Raw genomic sequence first — 7,541 nt, forward strand, 5'->3', positions numbered from 1 at the left:
CTGTGGCTGTGACCCTCAAGGGAAGCTGCACTCAAACATGGCGGCTCCTCAGCATGTCTGCTGTAGCAGTGACCCTCAAGGGAAGCTGCACTCAAACATGGCGGCTCCTCAGTATGTCTGCTGTGGCTGTGACCTTTAAAGGAAGCTGCACCCAAACATGGCGGCTCCTCAGCATGTCTGCTGTAGCTGTGACCCTCAAGGGAAGCTGCACTCAAACATGGCGGCTCCTCAGTGTGTGGACTGTAGCTGTGACCCTCAAGGGAAGCTGCACTCAAACATGGCGGCTCCTCAGCATGTCTGCTGTGGCTGTGACCTTTAATGGAAGCTGCACTCAAACATGGCGGCTCCTCAGCATGTCTGCTGTGGCTGTGACCTTTAATGGAAGCTGCACTCAAACATGGCGGCTCCTCAGCATGTCTAATGGGAACTGCACTCAAACATGGCGGCTCCTCAGCATGCGTGTTGTGGCTGTGAGATGTGCTTAGACCATCCCTAAACATCTCCTCCTCCCTCCATCTACCCTCCACCTCCATGTCCGCGTTACGATGTTCGCTGTGATGCGTGCAGGACTTACGTGTGCCTACAACAAGAAGGTAGTGCCATCGTTAACTGCTGTCACTGGGAGCACATCGAATCAAGTCGACTTCTGTGCTGCAACATGCTTGGACGCAGACACAAGCACAGGTATCAACCCTTGACCGGAACACCTGTGCAAAGTCCATATCTTATGCGATGCACGTGTGTAAGGAAGGAAAAAGCTGGCTCTGCTATACACCCCAGTGTCAATGACACAAGCTATGATGGACATATCGTACCAGTGTCAATGACACAAACTACGATGGACATATCGTACCAGTGTCAATGACACAAGCTATGATGGTCATATCAATTCAACACCGATGAAGCCAATCAATCGATTAATCAATCAATAAATCAATTGATGAATCCGATGAGATCACGAGGTCAAGACACGATAAGGCAATGATTGCAGCGTCATGGCTGCAGCAGACTGTATGGCCGATACCTACCTACAGACATGAAGGTAGTAGATGTCTTGGCAGTATGCCAGAAACGAACTGAATTTAGACTTGGTTGAACGGTGGGATGGATGGCCAGGCCTGGATCAGCACGTCAACGCTGGTTAATTTGATTGTGTCACTACCAGTGATTGCAATGTTGTCACTACAGGTAAATGAGATGATTGTCAGTGCAGGTAAAGTGTAAGTTCCCAGTACAGGTAAATGCATAGTCAGTGCATGTAAATTGGATGTCGTCAGCACAGGCGAATTTGGCATTTTGCCAGCACAGGTAACTGCGAAAGTTGTCGCCCCATTATTCCTAGCAGTGTAATTCGTACTGTGATGTTATCCATACTGCGTTGTTGATTCTGCAGTAGTTATTGTCGGTTGCCACAGTTTTATATAGTTGTGACCTGCGTATAGTGTATACTATTTATGATGTGTCTGGTGTTGAATAACTAGAGGTTGCTCCGTAGGTGCCGCGTGTAATCCTGTTGCTATTAATTGTATGAACACGTTATTAACTACAGCCTTGGTACCCAGCTGCGCTTAACTGGAGGCATGGCATTCTATTGCCATTCAATGATTTTATTTTTATGGGAGCCTAAACTTCTATAGATATAGGCAGCTTTAGCGATAATTATGAAAGCACTATATGCGTTATCGCGACGGGCTGATACTGTCAATAGCCGCGTTCACACGTAGCAAGAAATCCGGTATTTAGCGTTCACACGAGGCAAAATACGAGGCCCAAGAAATCCGGTATTTAGCGTTCACACGAGGCAAAATACGAGGCCCAAGAAATACGGTATCTAAACAGATCCGGTATTTCATGTAAATACGAGGCTTCCCAGACCCCGAATAATTTGCCGTGCTTGAGAAATACCGGACTTCTTGGACCGCGCATTTCCTCGTGTGAACGCTAAATACCGGATTTCTGAAGCCGCGTATTTTATATACTGGTCCGCGCTCGACAGTTCCAGTGTAACGCGAGTGGACTGTCGAGCGCGGACCAGTCTACGTATTTTATCGGCAGTTGGTGCGCATTGCATTGTTTATTTCGCATTGTTTGCTTGATTGTTACTAAAGCAGCTCGTGGCTCGCAAATACCGTATTTCTGGAGCCGCGAATCAGCGTGTGAACGCTCGGCCGCGTATTTGTCTCAGATTCGGTATTTCGCAAATACCGTATTTCATAAATACGAGGTCTCGTGTGAACGAGGCTATTATTTCAACCATTCATGTTAGTTTCCCTATGATCTAACCTCCGGTGTGCATTTCACATAGTTTGGTTTGCCTACAGGACGTAGGGAATGCAGCCCTTGGATATGCAGCCAAGTCTGTGTGACCCACTGCGATACAGACGTTGCAAATCTAGTTTTAGTTACAATGTAAGCCGCTCCAGCGCAGTACGCAATGCAACGAGGAGTTATAGTATGTAGGTACGTGCACCTGTGGGAGAAAATACCTCCAGCTCTCTTCCTATTGTTACCTAGCCGTAGAACATTGCATGCTGATGGGTCTACGGTCACATACCAAAGTATGAATGTATGTTGTCGTAGGAAACACTTATTAGGATCACGTGGAATATCATTCAGCATTCATATATCGACGTCGATACGGGAGGGACTGAGCCTGGTTTTGATCGCTATTCTAAAAAGGTACCATTAGATGATTTCAAGCAAGTGCTAATATGAGTGTCTTCGTACCGTACGCAGTGGCATATGATCTATTGGGCAGTGTTGGACGCAACTCTTTCATATATCACTGTATACCTTGTTGCTGTTCGATAAAACATACACCTGTGACTCATACATAGCCCATAGCAAGCAATTAATGTCAGGATCATAATATCAAATCGTCAATATCAAGTTTTTTGGACTTTTAACTAGTTGAGAAACAATCTTATCAGGTAAGAATTTGACGATACATTTAGTCCCGTTAGTACTTACTTTTAATGTAAAAAAATGGCAACAAAATTGTTCAATTTCCTTGTACATCATAGGAAATTCGTGACGTAGTAAATTTAGTGGAGCAGCGGCATGACTGTTGAAAATATGGTATGGTTGTAAGTATAGAACGCACACTTGGACATAATTTATAACTTGATAACGTGGTAGCAAGTGTCGTCTGAGATGTTGTATACATATATTATTTTTGGCTTTCACTGCTATTTTGTGGTTGAGCCTTTTGATAGTATGATCTGGAGTACAATCCCCACGATTGACAGCTACCAAAATTATAACTTGTTAAAATCTTTTGCTATTCTATTTTGCAGCTTCAACTTGTAATTCCACAGAATTGTAACAGGACATTACCTGCTTTGAACATGTGCTCATGTACACGTACTGTATACCTTTTATCTTTGTGCTATAATAGGGAATAACTAGCAAATTAAGTCATGCGCGAAAGGATGAATGGATGTTGTAGAATTATGCCCTGGTAGTGATTTCCTCTACTTACGTTAGTTCTGTTTTAAGGCTGTTTTATTCTTGTAGGTATTCGTCTGTCTTGCATGTGTATTGGTAAAAACACGTTATTAACGTTTATGGTTTTCCCAAATTCCCCGGAGAAATCGTCTGTCTCGTAATCTCTTAGTGGTAACTCTTCAGACTGCAGAGTACTATATATAATAATAATAAATAATAACGATACAGTGTTTCCCCTGGCCAAAGAGGTCTGTGAGGTGGTAAATGTTTTTTGTGTGATGTGTTTGCGCGTTTCGAGGTCCTAGCAAAGCAAGCAGTGCAGGTGCTGGTCAAGCTGGTGCGGGGTCCGGGTGCATGCTCCCCCGGGAAATTTTTGGGAAAAAAACAGTGCAATTTGGTGCATTCTAAGCTATTCTGAACACATTGTATGAGACTCTTCAATCTCTTTTTCAAGTTGTCAAAGGTTTCGTCAACGAGGCGGTGTTTTGGACAAATTTCTGTGTGGCGGCTGAGAATTTGAGCGAGGCGGCCCATCTCGCCCATGTCAATGCAGGGGCAACACTGCGATAAAATATACTGCGAATGCGGGGGTTGTGGGGGTGGGAGTTTGGTGGGGCCGGGGTTGTGGGGGTGGGCGTTTGGCGGGGCCGGGATTGTGGGGGTCGTAGCCTACCATCAACGTCGTCAGTAGATTTGGTCAAGCGGGCTGATGCTTGTACGCGGTATATTTTTCAATCGTAGCGGTTTGTAGAGCGGTTGTTGTAGCGTTTGTGAGAGGCGACACTGCAAATCTAAAACAACTCATCGCGTTAGTGTACTACAGTATACTTGTTACTGTCTCGGCAAATTCGTGTTACTAGCCACATTTCTAAGCTCCATCTGTTTGTATGGAAACCTACCACCACCTAGCATCATGTGTGTCATAATTATAGACTATATTATGACACTCCTGTTAGCATTGCGTCTGTAGCAATGACAAGATGGCCAGTTTAGCGATGCGTTACTCAAGCGGGTAGAGTTACAGCAAAGCGACTATCAATGTTTGCATGAACACTCACAGTAGTACTGGCAACGATAGCGCTAACATAGTTTAGCAGTGTAATGTCGTGTTACTTTTCCGTGAGCTTAATCGGTGTCGTTACGGAGTCCCTGCGAATATGGATAGATCTGTGTTATGGAAAAGATCTGCTGATGCATGGTTACTCGACGATGGTTGGTGTAACCGTATTGGGAAGACAGAGACGTAGTAATCTCGTGCGACCGAGAGAGAGAGAGAGAGAGAGAGAGAGAGAGAGAGAGAGAGAGAGAGAGAGAGAGAGAGAGTCTTCTTCCTTCTCTACCCTCCTCTTCCTCGTTCCCGTCCTCCTCCCCCTTCTCCTCCTCCTCCTCTACCTCCTCCTCCTCCTACTCCTCTACCTTCCTCCTCTTGCTCCTCCTCCTCCTCCCCTTCTCTACCTCCTTCTCCTCAATCTCCTCCTTTACCCCTTCCTTCTCTACCACCTCCTCCCTTTCTCTACGTTTTTGTACTGCTCTTTTGTTAAGCGAAAATATATAAAAATTAATCACATTAATATTTATTTATATGGTACTGTATTTTGTATTGTGTTTGTTGACGTTTGTTCACGAACCAGGAAGCGTTGCAGCTAGTAATGGGACGACCGTTGGCCCTTGAGAAAGCCTACCACCTTCTCTGGGCAGGTCCCTATGTGTCGGACCCCCACAGGGTAGGGGGCGCTGATGCGTGCACGCCGTGTGTGGGGTGATGAGCATGCGAGAGCATGAAACACGTAAGGCTAGTCAGAAGCGGCGCGCCCGGAGAAACGACGTTCGATTGTTTCACGCGAGGTTTTGCGTTTCACTGCGAATTCCGAGAAAATTCCGCGACCTATTTTTCCTGTATTTCCCCTACTTTCTCCTCCTCTTCCTCCTGCTCCTCCTCCTCCCCTCCTCCTAAAAGAAATGAGAAAAAAGATAAATAGGAATAAAGATATGAGAAGTAAATAAAGTCTATAAGGAGGCTGGAGTGTTGATAATAGATTAGGGGTTAGATTTGGGTGACGGTTGGGGTTAGGATATTGAACTGTGGTTTCGGTATCGTGGGATAGGGTTGGTGAGTTGAGCTGCTGTGGTTGGGGTTGTGATTTCTCCCGCGATCGTGTTCCAGGTTACTTCACTAAGATTCCATCTATGGGAGCGATACGCAGCAAAGTGCAGGTGAGCGTGCGGTCGATCCAGTGACGTTACTGTGCGTCCGTCGTCGGAGAAATTCGAATCGAAGCTCTACACTGTATTACTTTGCAGCAGTTGAGACTAGTTGTAAACTGAGCCATTAGCTGGTAACAATAGGTTATTGATAATTGATGATCTGTTATCAATCAATCCTACGTATATCTATATATACACATATTTATTTATATATTTATTTATTTATTTATTTATAGATGTAAAAGCAGAGAGATATCTAGGAAGATATTCCAAGATATATTCCAAGGCATATTCTAATTATTTTAATATTCTTCTAATTTCTTATATATATATATATATATCCTCATATGTATATATACATAATATATACATACATATATATACATATATATATATATGTGTGTATATATATAATGGAGTAGATATACGTTTGTGTGCATCTTGCTTCCAGGTGCGGATTTTCACGTTTGCCATCGGTCCGGCGGCGACACCTATTGCTGCTCCCCGGCGCATCGCGTGCACGAATAGAGGTGGGTGAGCCGCCGCCTCTCTAGTTTCGTCAGACGGAGGCGAGCATGTCACAGGGCTCCGACTGCAACGAAGTGATCATGCTGCTCACAGACGGAGGCATGGAGTACCCCGAGGCAATCTTCAAGGAATACAACCCGAAGAAGACGGTGAGTTGTACCACCTAGCGGCAAGGCGGCGCCCTCTAGCGGCGCGGGGGGCACCGGTGCAGGATGGATCAATATGTCGGGTTGCCTCTGATTTAGCATTTTGATTCGATTCGAGTTTGTTGCAGCTGGCTTCGTATATGTTAATTAGTAAATTACTGGTTAATTAGTACTACTAATAGTAGTAAGATTCCTCAGGCGATTTCGGCAGCCGTCAGCGTGCTCAAGTCCCAGAACCAGGCCAACTATCAGATCGGATTCAAGGCTGCCTTCGAGCAGTTCATAAAGGTGAGAGGGTCGGCGTGTGGCGACGCCATTTCGCACACGATGTGTGTGTGTGTGTGCGTTTGCGTGTGTGTGTGTGTGTGCGTGCGTGCGTGCGTGCGTGTTTGTGTGTGCGTGCGTGAGTGCAGGCGTGCGTGCGTGCATGTGCGCTCTTTCATGCGTGTGAGCGTGCGTGCGTGCGTGCGCTCTTGCGAGCATGCGTGCGTGCATGTGCGTGCTTGCATCAGTACATGATGCCACGTAGGCAACATGGTAGGCACTCCTCGCTGCTCGTCCGTAGTGATAAATGCAGCATGCATAATATTGTAAATCCCACCGTGTGTGGATCAATATGTGTCGGTTACCTCCGATTAGCATTTCGATTCGAGTCAAGTTTGTTTCAGCTGGCATCGTGTATGTAATCAGTAAATTACTAGTAAAAACTTGGTATACATAAGTATAGTATATAGTAAAGCTTATACACATATGGTGGTAGATATACATCCATGTGCATCTTGCTTCAGGGTATTAGCTAGGAATGAGTATTGTGGGAGTGCAGAAAAAATGTTTGGGAGTGCAATTTTACAAGTATACACGGCTTTAGATCAATATTTTAGGCCGTGCTACACATTTTTGGCCGTGCAGTTTCAAAACTGATTGTGCAAATCACGGCTGCACGGCTCGCTGGCTAATATGTTGTCTTGCTTCCGTTGTTGTCGTCCTCTCTCTCCGCCGCCGCCGCCGGAACGAGACGCGGGGCACCCGGGCATTAGCAAAGCCTGGGTTAACGACTAAAATGGCGTGAAGCGAGCGAGGTTTCGACATACGGAGACAACAGGATATCAAGCCCGTTCTTCATTTATATATGTGTGTACCGGTATGTACATAAATTTATTTATCAAGTTATATTATTATATTCATTATGTAGTATATTTTTTTAATGTATTATGC

Source organism: Priapulus caudatus, unplaced genomic scaffold (genome assembly GCF_000485595.1).
Source record: "Priapulus caudatus unplaced genomic scaffold, Priapulus_caudatus-5.0.1 Scaffold81, whole genome shotgun sequence".
Lineage (NCBI taxonomy): Eukaryota > Metazoa > Priapulida > Priapulimorpha > Priapulimorphida > Priapulidae > Priapulus > Priapulus caudatus.